This window comes from Pan troglodytes, chromosome 4 (assembly GCF_028858775.2).
Source record: "Pan troglodytes isolate AG18354 chromosome 4, NHGRI_mPanTro3-v2.0_pri, whole genome shotgun sequence".
Taxonomy (NCBI): domain Eukaryota; kingdom Metazoa; phylum Chordata; class Mammalia; order Primates; family Hominidae; genus Pan; species Pan troglodytes.
In genome coordinates this window covers 69442252-69454146 of record NC_072402.2, presented here as the reverse complement: position 1 = coordinate 69454146, position 11895 = coordinate 69442252, and the positions used below count along the sequence as shown (strand labels likewise).

At 41.8% G+C, this 11895-nt stretch overlaps 1 pseudogene; it reads left to right on the top strand.

Annotated features, from left to right (window-relative positions):
• Positions 1-10715: 10715 nt before the first annotated feature.
• LOC471557 (large ribosomal subunit protein P1-like) lies at positions 10716-11187 on the top strand (annotated as a pseudogene).
• The last annotated feature ends 708 nt before the right edge of the window (positions 11188-11895 follow it).

Sequence of the window (11895 nt, the reverse complement as noted above, 5' to 3'; positions counted from 1 at the left end):
TGTTGAACATTTATTTTTTACTTACTCTATGGAGGTGCTTGTGTGTGACCTCTGCTGTCCAATAAAGTTAAGAACTAGCTACACGTAGCTATTGAGCACTGGAAAGGTGGCTAGCCCAAAGTGAGATGTGTTGTCAATGTAAAATATACACCAGATTTTAAAGACTTGATAAAAAAATTATGTCATTAATAATTTTTATATTGATTACATTATAATGATAATATTTTAGCTATACTGGGTTAAATATTTTGTTAAAATTAAATTTATCTGTTTCTTAAGAGTTTTTAAATGTGGCTATTAGAAAATGTGAAATTATACATGTAGCTCACATTTATGGCTCCTTTCTGTGCTAGAAAATAGGATTGCATAATTGGAAGATATAGACTGTCCTCAAAGAGTGCATAGTCTAAAGAGTGGAAGACAGGGAAGGAGAGGAAAAAAATAATAGCAAGGGGCTGGGTTTCATACTACAACACAAAAGCAAAAAGTAAAAAGGCACCAATCTTTATTTTTTTATAAGGAGTCTACACTTCACAGCCTCTATCTCACTAAATAATGGGAAGGAGGGGGTGGTGTGGGAAGATCCTCAAATTTGCTAATTAAAGGTATTTCCATCTTTCTGGTTTAGACAGCCTTATTTTGCCTAAATATTCAGTCAATTCAAAATTTAACTCCCTGTCAGGGCTGTTTCTCCTCCAGCCTTCTATGTGGCAGGATGACATCTGGGTTTTTTTTTTTTTTTTTTTTTTTGAGATGGAGCCTTGCTCTGTCGCTCAGGCTGGAGTGCAGTGACATGATCTTGGCACACTGCAACCTCCACCTCCTGGGTGCAGGCAATTCCCCTGCCTCAGCCTCCTGGGTAGCTGGGATTACAGGCACACGCCACTATGCCCGGCTAATTTTTAGTAGAGTTGGGGTTTCTCCATGTTGGTCAGGCTGGTCTCGAACTCCTGACTTTGTGATCCACCTGCTTCAGCCTCCCAAAGTGCTGGGATTACAGGAGCCAGACACCATGCCCTGCTGACATCTGGGTTTTATGGAACTTACTGGGTTGATGTTATATCAGAAGAGGGGGCTCGGCCCTACATGTGGGTTTTTGTACTGGCCCTCTGTGGACCAGGCCCCTGTTTTGGCTTTCTCTGTGCTGCACAATCCTAAGGCTCACCAGAGCTTTCATTTGATGCCCTCATCTGCCCTATAACAGCCCTCAGCTACTGGCTTACTGAGCCCCTTTTGCAGCAAAATTCCTAAATCCTGCCAATCAGAATTTCATCTGTCTCCTTTCCTCTGTGTGACATGAAGAGCTTACGTAGTCCTTCCATGCCACTCAGGGGCTGAGGGAGACTCAGGGCCCTGTGGATTCCTGACTGCACAAGGACACTAGTTCTACTCCACTGCTGTGCTCCAAGACAGGCTTGTAGTTCCCAAGAAGATATTCTCCTCTCTCCAGGTCCCTGGAAAGTTTTTAATGAGAAATGGATTGAAAACTCCATTGATTTAGCATTCTTACTGACAACCCAGTATTGTTTCCAACCTGCTATCTTCTTGGGTTTTACCTCTTTTCCTTCTTCTTTCCCATCTCACCCCTAAAAGCTTTACTACCATGGAAGGATGCATAAAAAGTATTTTTAAAATAACACAATTAGCAATTACAATATAGTTCAGGTGCTATACAAAGAAACATGCCCAAAGGATAATGGAATTCAAAGATGTATCTAATTCAGCCTAGGGGTAAAGAAAGGCTTCCCTGAGCAGATTCATAAATCTTTATTGAACACTACAGTGTACCAGGCACTGTTCTAGGTTCAGAGATTATATGTGGTGAAAAAGAAAGATACAATTTCTGATCCAGTGAAGCTTAGTGGTGGAAGGCAGAACATTATGTAAGAAAAATAATAAATGAGCTCTTTCTTCAGGTAGTGATGATCCTATGAATAAAATAATGCAACTAATGAGATAGCAGATGACTGTGGGGTAAATATGTGCATGAGGTGGTTAGGAAAGATCACTCTGAAATAGTGACACTTAAGCTGTGACTTGAAGGATGAGAAGCAGCCAGTCTATGAAGCTCTGTGGGCAGAATGATGCAAGAGAAGGGAATAGCATGGGTAAAGTCCCTGAGACAGGAACAGGCTTGGCCTATTTGAAGAACAGGAAATAAAGATCCATGTGTCTGAGCTGAATTTTGAAGGACTAACAGGAGTTATCTGGGTTGTGGATGAAGGGACAGGAAGAAGAGGACAGGGACGGGAAGTCATTTTAGAGAAGGGGATCCATAAACTGCACAAAGTGGGAACTGAAACTTTATTCAAGAGTAATAAAGTGGCCAGGCACAATGGCTCATGCTTGTAATCCCAGCAGTTTGGGAGGCTGAGGTGGGAGGATCACTTTCACTGGAGGCCAGGAGTTTGAGGCCAGCCTGGCATGTAAGACCCCATTTCTTGGGAAAAAAAAAAGAGTAATAAAGTTGAAGCTGTGGTAACAGTGCAATCTCCCTTGTCCTAGAGTAGGTTGCAATGTTTTTTTCTGTACCATTGGGAAGTAAAGGAATGAGTTCAATGGAGTGTTCTTCCCTCACTAGGATCCTAAGTTTCTTAGTTACCTGCTAACTTGTAAATATTTGAATAATAGCTACCATTTTATTGAGCACTTACTATTTTCTAGGTGTCTTAGGAATAGGTGTCTTAGGAATATTATCCTACCCACCATCCTCCAAGTAGATATCATTCCCAATTTACAGTTGAAGAACCAAGCCTCAAAGAGCTTAAGTAATTTGCCCACAGTAAATGGCAATGCTGGGTTTTAAACCCAGGTCTGTGCCAAAATTCATGCTCTTTCCACTATTCTATGTACCATAAAAAACACAATTATGTCCAGAGATTAGAAAGGAAAGATGGGTAGCTTCACCTGAGAGGCCTCAGAGGACAGAACTCATTTCCTTGAGGAAGTGAATATGCTCAACGATTTAGTGCTTGGCTTTGTGGGCTCAGAAACAAACTCATATCAACCAAGCTTATGATGCTTATTATGATTGGATCAGAATGCCAATTTCAAATATGATTTCCTGGAAAAATATAGAAAAATAAAATATGTAATCAAGAATGTAGAATGTCGATTTACAAGCAGATTTTAAAAAGCACTTTTTAGGGCCGGGCATGGTGGCTCACACCTGTAATCTCAGCATTTTGGGAGGTCAAGGCGGCAGATCACCTGAGGTCAGGAGTTCGAGACCATCCGGCCAACATGGTGAAACTCCGTCTCTACTAAAAAAATACAAAAATTAGCCAAGTGTGGTGGCAGGCGCCTGTAATCCCAGCTACTTGGGAGGCTGAGGCATGAGAATTGCTTGAACCCAGGAGGTGGAGGTTGCAGTGAGCTGAGAGTGTGCCATTGCATTCCAGCCTGGGTAACAAGAGAGAAACTCTGTCCCAAAAAAAAAGCACTTTTTAAAGATATTCTTGACACATGCAGTTATGTTCTAAGATTAATAATGTGCTCCTGTATGTGGAAAAAAGTGCAGGAGTTCTAACTCTGGTGACTTCTAGCCTAGCAAACTAAATGCTACTATGCAAAAGTCTGTTTATAATGTTAATTTTTTTATATTCTAACCTAACCTCGCTTCCAAAATGAGTCACAAATTGTAGCAAATATTAAGATAAATAATAACTAAGGGGCAACATGCCAAGAACTATCAACATTGTTACCAAAGCTGAATACTAAAGAAAAAGTGGGGGGTAGGAAATGGAAAGTTTGGTTGCCATTTTGAATATTGGCTTGAGCCACAGTTTCTGAGCTGAGAAAAGGATGCTAAATCCCCGCACCCACATATTGAATACTTCTAGTTTTAAAAGGTAAAATGAATCATTTGTTGAGGGGTGGAGCCAAGATGGCCGAATAGGAACAGCTCCAGTCTACAGCTCCCAGTGTCAGCGACGCAGAAGACGAATGATTTCTGCATTTCCCACTGACGTACTGGTTGCATCTCACTGGGGATTATTGGACAGTGGGTACAGGACAGTGGGTGCAGTGCACTGAGCCTGAGCCAAAGCAGAGCGAGGCATTGCCACACCTGGGAAGTGCAAGGGGTCAGGGAATTCCTTTTCCTAGCCAAGGAAAGGGGTGATGGATGACACCTGGAAAATTGGGTCACTCCCACCCTAATACTGTGCTTTTCTGATGGCCTTAGCAAATGGCACACCAGGAGATTATATCCTGTGCATGGCTCAGAGGGGCCTATGCCCCCGGAGACTCGCTCATTGCTAGCACAGCAGTCTGAGATCAAACTGCAAGGCAGCAGTGAGGCTGGCGGGGGAGCCCGCCATTGCCGAAGCTTGAGTAGGTAAACAAAGCGACCAGGAAGCTCAAACTGGGTGGAGCACACCGCAGCTCAAGGAGGCCTGCCTGCCTCTGTAGACTCCACCTCTGGGGGCAGGGCATAGCCAAACAAAAGGCAGCAGAAACCTCTGCAGACTTAAATGTCTCTGTCTGACAGCTTTGAACAGAGTAGTGGTTCTCCCAGCACGCAGCTTGAGATCTGAGAATGGACAGACTGCCTCCTCAAGTGGGTCCCTGACCCCCAAGTAGCCTAACTGGGAGGCACCCCCTAATAGGGGCAGCCTGACACCTCACATGGCCGGATACTCCTCTGAGACAAAACTTACAGAGGAACAATCAGGCAGCAACATTTGCTGTTCACCAATATCCGCTGTTCTGCAGCCTCCGCTGCTGATACCCAGGCAAACAGGGTCTGGAGTGGACCTCTGGCAAACTCCAACAGACCTGCAGCTAAAGGTCCTGACTGTTAGAAGGAAAACTAACAAACAGAAAGGACATCCACACCAAAACCCCATCTGTACGTCAACATCATCAAAGACCAAAGGTAGATAAAACCACGAAAATGGGGAAAAAACGGAGCAGAAAAACTGACAAATCTAAAAATCGGAGTGCCTCTCCTCCTCCAAAGGAACGCAGCTCCTCACCAGCAATGGAACAGAGCTGGATGGAGAATGACTTTGACGAGTTGAGAGAAGAAGGCTTCAGATGATCAAACTACTCCGAGCTAAAGGAGGAAGTTCAAACCCATGGCAAAGAAGTTAAAAACCTTGAAAAAAGATTAGATGAATGGCTAACTAGAATAACCAATGCAGAGAAATCCTTAAAGGACCTGACAGAGCTGAAAACCACAGCACGAGAACTATGTGACGAATGCATAAGCCTCAATAGCCGATCCAATCAACTGGAAGGAAGGGTATAAGTGATGGAAGATGAAATGAATGAAATGAAGTGAGAAGAGAAGTTTAGAGAAAAAAGAATAAAAAGAAATGAACAAAGCCTCCAAGAAATATGGGACTATGTGAAAAGACCAAATCTGCGTCTGATTGGTGTACCTGAAAGTGATGGGGAGAATGGAACCAAGTTTGAAAACACTCTGCAGGATATTATCCAGGAGAACTTCCCCAATCTAGCAAGGCAGGCCAACATTCAAATTCAGGAAATACGGAGAACACCACATAGATACTCCTCAAGAAGAGCAACTCCAAGACACATAATTGTCAGATTCACCAAAGTTGAAATGAAAGAAAAAATGTTAAGGGCAGCCAGAGAGAAAGGTCGGGTTACCCACAAAGGGAAGCCGGTCAGACTAAAAGCAGATCTCTCAGCAGAAACTCCACAAGCCAGAAGAGAGTGGGGGCCAATATTCAACATTCCTAAAGAAAAGAAAAGAATTTTCAATGCAGAATTTCATATCCAGCCAAATTAAGCTTCATAAGTGAAGGAGAAATAAAATCTTTTACAGACAAGCAAATGCTGAGACATTTTGTCACCACCAGGCCTGCCCTAAAAGAGCTCCTGAAGGAAGTACTAAACATGGAAAGGAACAAATGGTACCAGCCACTGCAAAAACATGCAAAATTGTAAAGACCATCGAGGCTAGGAAGAAACTGCATCAACTAACAAGCAAAATAACCAGCTAACATCATGATGACAGGATCAAATTCACACATAACAATATTAACCTTAAATGTAAATGGGCTAGCTGTTCCAATTAAAAGACTCAGACTGGCAAATTGGATAAAGAGTCAAGACCCATCAGTGTGCTGTATTCAGGAAACCCATCTCACATGCAGAGACACACATAGGCTCAAAATAAAGGGATGGAGGAAGATCTACCAAGCAAATGGAAAACAAAAAAAGGCAGTTGTTGCAATCCTAGTCGCTGATAAAACAGACTTTAAAACAACAAAGATCAAAAGAGACAAAGAAGGCCATTACATAATGGTAAAGGGATCAATGCAACAAGAAGAGCTAACTATCCTAAATATATATGCACCCAATACAGGAGCACCCAGATTCATCAAGCAAGTCCTTAGAGACCTACAAAGAGACTTAGACTCCCACACAATAATAACGGGAGACTTAAACACCCCACTGTCAATATTAGACAGATCAATGAGACAGAAAGTTAACAAGGATATCCAGGAATTGAACTCAGCTCTGCACCAAGCAGACCTAATAGACATCTACAGAACTCTCCACCCCAAATCAACAGAATATACATTCTTTTCAGCACCACACCACACCTATTCCAAAATTGACCACATAGTTGGAAGGAAAGCACTCCCTATAAAATGTAAAAGAACAGAAATTATAACAAACTGTCTCTCAGACCACAGTGCAATCAAACTAGAACTCAGGATTAAGAAACTCACTCAAAACCGCTCAACTACATGGAAACTGAACAACCTGCTCCTGAATGACTACTGGGTACATAACTAAATGAAGGCAGAAATAAAGATGTTCTTTGAAACCAATGAGACCATAGACACAACATACCAGAATCTCTGGGACACATTTTAAGCAGTGTGTAGAGGGAAATTTATAGCACTAAATGCTCACAAGAGAAAGCAGGAAAGATCTAAAATTGACACCCTAACATCACAATTAAAAGAACTAGAGAAGCAAGAGCAAATACATTCAAAAGCTAGCAGAAGGCAAGAAATAACTATGATCAGAGCAGAACTGAAGGAAATAGAGACACAAAAAACCCTTCAAAAAATCAATGAATCCAGGAGCTGGTTTTTTGAAAAGATCAGCAAAATTGATAGACTGCTAGCAAGACTAATAAAGAAGAAAAGAGAGAAGAATCAAATAGACGCAATAAAAAATGATAAAGGGGATATCACCACCGATCCCACAGAAATACAAACTACCATCAGAGAATACTATAAACACCTCTATGCAAATAAAGTAGAAACTCTGGAAGAAATGGATAAATTCCTCAACACATACACTCTCCCAAGACTGAATAGACCAATAACAGGCTCTGAAATTGAGGCAATAATTAATAGCTTACCAACCAAAAAAAGTCCAAGACCAGACAGATTCACAGCCGAATTCTACCAGAGGTACAAAGAGGAGCTGATACCATTCCTTCTGAAACTAGAAGCATTCCCTTTGAAAACTGGCATAAGACAGGGATGCCCTCTCTCACCCTCCTATTCATCATAGTGTTGGAAGTTCTGGCCAGGGCAATCAGGCAGGAGAAAGAAATAAAGAGTATTCAATTAGGAAAAGAGGAAGTCAAATTGTCCCTGTCTGCAGATGACATGATTGTATATTTAGAAAACCCCATCATCTCAGCCCCAAATCTCCTTAAGCTGATAAGCAACTTCAGCAAAGTCTCAGGATACAAAATCAACGTGCAAAAATCACAAGCATTCCTATACACCAATAACAGACAAACAGAGAGCCAAATCATGAGTGAACTCCCATTCACAATTGCTTCAAAGAGAACAAAATACCTAGGAATCCAACTTACAAGGGATGTGAAGGACCTTTTCAAAGAGAACTACAAACCACTGCTCAATGAAATAAAAGAGGATACAAACAAATGGAGGAACATTCCATGCTCATGGATAGGATGAATCAATATCATGAAAATGGCCATACTGCCCAAGGTAATTTATAGCTTCAGTGCCATCCCCATGAAGCTACCAATGACTTTACTTCATATGGAACCAAAAAGGAGACCGCATTGCCAAGACAATCCTAAGCAAAACAGAACAAAGCTGGTGGCATCATGCTACCTGACTTCAAACTATACTACAAGGCTACAGTAACCAAACTGCATGGTACTAGTACCAAAACAGAGATATAGACCAATGGAACAGAACAGAGTCCTCAGAAATAATACTACACATCTACAACCATCTGATCTTTGACAAACCTGACAAAAATAAGAAATGGGGAAAGGATTCCCTATTTAATAAATGGTTCTGGGAAAACTGGCTAGCCATATGTAGAAAGCTGAAACTGGATCCCTTCCTTACACCTTATACAAAAATTAATTCAAGATGGATTAAAGATATAAATGTTAGACCTAAAACCATAAAAAGCCTAGAAGAAAACCTAGGCAATACCATTCAGCCATAGGCATGGGCAAGGACTTCATGTCTAAAACACCAAAAGCAATGGCAACAAAAGCCAAAACTGACAAATGGGATCTAATTAAACTAAAGAGCTTCTGCACAGCAAAAGAAACTACCATCAGAGTGAACAGACAACCTACAGAATGGGAGAAAATTTTTGCAATCTACTCATCTGACAAAGGGTTAATATCCATAATCTACAATGAACTCCAACAAATTTATGAGAAAAACAAACAATCCCATCAAAAAGTGGGCGAAGGATATGAACAGACACTTCTCAAAAGAAGACATTTATGCAGCCAACAGACACATGAAAAAATGCTCATCATCACTGGCCATCAGAGAAATGCAAATCAAAACCACAATGATATACCATCTCACACCAGTTAGAACGGCGATCATTAAAAAGTCAGGAAACAACAGGTGCTGGAGAGGATGTGGAGAAATAGGAACACTTTTACACTGTTGGTGCGACGGTAAACTAGTTCAACCATTGTGGAAGTCAGTGTGGCGATTCCTCAAGGATCTAGAACTAGAAATACCATTTGACCCAGCCATCCCATTACTGGGTATATACCCAAAGGACTATAAATCATGCTGCTATAAAGACACATACACACGTATGTTTATTGCGGCACTATTCACAGTAGCAAAGACTTGGAACCAACCCAAATGTCCAACAATGATAGACTGGATTAAGAACATGTGGCACATATACACCATGGAATACTATACAGCCATAAGACATGATGAGTTCATGTCCTTTGTAGGGACATGGATGAAACTGGAAACCATCATTCTCAGCACACTATCACAAGGACAAAAAACCAAACACCGCATGTTCTCACTCATAGGTGGGAATTGAACAATGAGAACACATGGACACAAGAAGAGGAACATCACACACCGGGGCCTGTTGTGGGGTTGGGGGAGGGGGGAAGGATAGCATTAGGAGATATATCTAATGTTAAATGACCAGTTAATGGGTGCATCACACCAACATGGCACATGTATATATATGTAACAAACCTGCATGTTGTGCACATGTACACTAAAACTTAAAGTATAATAAAAAATAATAAAAGGTAAAATGTATGATATAGTAAATATGAAAACTTTACTATTTCTTGATTTAGATATTTCTTTCTTGGTTCTAGTTTAAATGAAGAAAAACATTTATTGTTGTATTAACCTTTTTGTTTTGTGGACTTTAATTCTTTAAAAGTAGAACTTTGTGTTTCATCTCTCTGCTGAATATGAAGGTGCTACAGGATACAAAATCGTGGGTTTAGGCATGACCTGTTTTGTTTGTTTGTTTTTTTCAGATGGAGTCTCACTTTGTCAGACTGGAGTGCAGTAGCACGATCTCATCTCACGGCAACCTCTGCCTCTCGGGTTCAAGAGATTCTCTCAAGTAGCTGGGATTACAGGTGCCCGCCGTCACACCTGGCTAATTTTTGTATTTTTAGTAGAGATGTGGTTTCCCCATGTTGGCCAGGCTGGTCTCAAACTCCTGATCTCAAGTGATCTGCCCCCCTCGGCCTCCCAAAGTGCTGGGATTACAGGCTGAGCCACCGCACCGGGCCGGCATGACCTGTTTTAATCCGTGCAAACATGTGGCTACTTGCACTAAAGCAACAAATAGTTGTAGTGCATATTTGCCCTTTTTTCTCTTGACTTCTTAGTATGTGGATCTCTTTTCTATATTTAGAGAATTCCCTATGAACATTTCTTGCTGTCTTCCTTCCACAATAAGAAGATGGGAGCAACAGATAATCACTTTCCCAGATCACCTAACAGTTGGAAAGAAAGCACATGACCTGGGTTCAGCCAGTCAGATGCATCTAAGTGGGACTTTGAATCTGAAGCTAGTGTTGGAAAGAAGCAAGCCAAGTGGACAGTTCTTTCTGACAATGGCTGCCATAGCTGCCCTGTCTGTTATCTAGGGGCAAAGGGCAAGAGAGTATTCAGGACCAGTGGTACAAGCCACAGCACCAGCATCCTGCAGCGGGGATAGGTCTTTCCTGACTGGCATGATTATGGCTGCTGTGCTGAATGACTAGCAACCCTTCCTTTCTGCCCATTTTCTAGACCTGGTTGTTCAGCCTTCTTAGAAATTCTGAGATGCCCAGTATCATTTTAATAAATCCTTTTTCTGCTTAAACCAGTCGGAATTGGTGTCTGATACAATGGCTGTCTAACTATGTCTAACTATGTCTATGGTTGCACCTTTTGAAATTTCCATACATAATTTATGTTAAAAAAAACCATACAAATGAATGAACAAAAATTCTTTTGTCATCTGCTGCCAAGGTGCTGAGTTCTTCCGAGGAAGCTAAAGCTGACTTGGAGTGAGGCCCTCACTTGATCTGACAATGAGCACCACTCCCAGCAGCATCAGCCCTGTGCTCATCTGCACCATGGACTCTGTCTCTGAGCTCACCTGCATCTACTCAGGCCCCATTCTGCATGTTGAGGTGACCATCATGGAAGATAAGATAAATGCCACCATTAAAGTAGCTGGTGGAAATGTTGAACCTTTCTGGCCTGCCTTTTTTGCAGAGGCCCTGGACAATGTCAACATCAGGAGCCTCATATGCGCTGGAGAGGCCAGTGGACCTGCTCCAGCACCTGGTGCTGCACCAGTGGGAGGTCCTGCTCCCTCCACCACTGCAGCCCAAGCTGAAGAGAGGGAAGTGGAATCAAAGAAAGAAGAATCCGAGGAGTCTGATGATGCATGGGCTTTGGTCTTTTTTGACGAAATCTCTTTTGTAACATGTTCAATAAAAAACCAAACTCTTAAAAAAAAAAACAAAAAACACAACCTGTAATGTTATTTCGTGACCCATATAGGCACTAGGAGACTATGAACACGGGATTTTAACTGATACGTGTTATAATCCAACTATGCCTATGTCTTTTTTTATACATCCTTGTGAAATCCAGAAAAGTAATATGAAAATGGCATGGACCTTGTTGAAGGGAGTGGCACATGGAGAGCATCATTGTAAAATACTCCTGGCGTCTCCATACCCACTTACTCTCTCCTTCTCCTAGAGGAAAGACTGATTTACCTAATTTAAGGGTTGGAAGAAGAAGCCAGGAAGCTGTGGCCCCAGCCCATTCCCTTCCATCTTGGGAGCCACCACCAGACTGCATGAGCTGTGTTGACCTTACCATGTAGTAAGCTTGGAGTACCAGCCCTGCCCTTCTGAAAGAAGGGCTTGTCCTGGTGCACCCTTGCCTGTGCCTGAGAGGGTGAGTCTGCAGTTCAGAGGTTCAGCATTAGGAAGCTCACTATACTGTGCACACCTAGATCATGTCCTTTACCTTGACTCTTAGCAGGAATATAGGCAATACTTTAGTCTTACTCAGCAATCGTTTAAGAACTTGACAGGAGAAGAGGACAGTTTTTAAATGTAGCACTGGCAGACTCAAACAGATTTATACAAATTATTCCATTTGT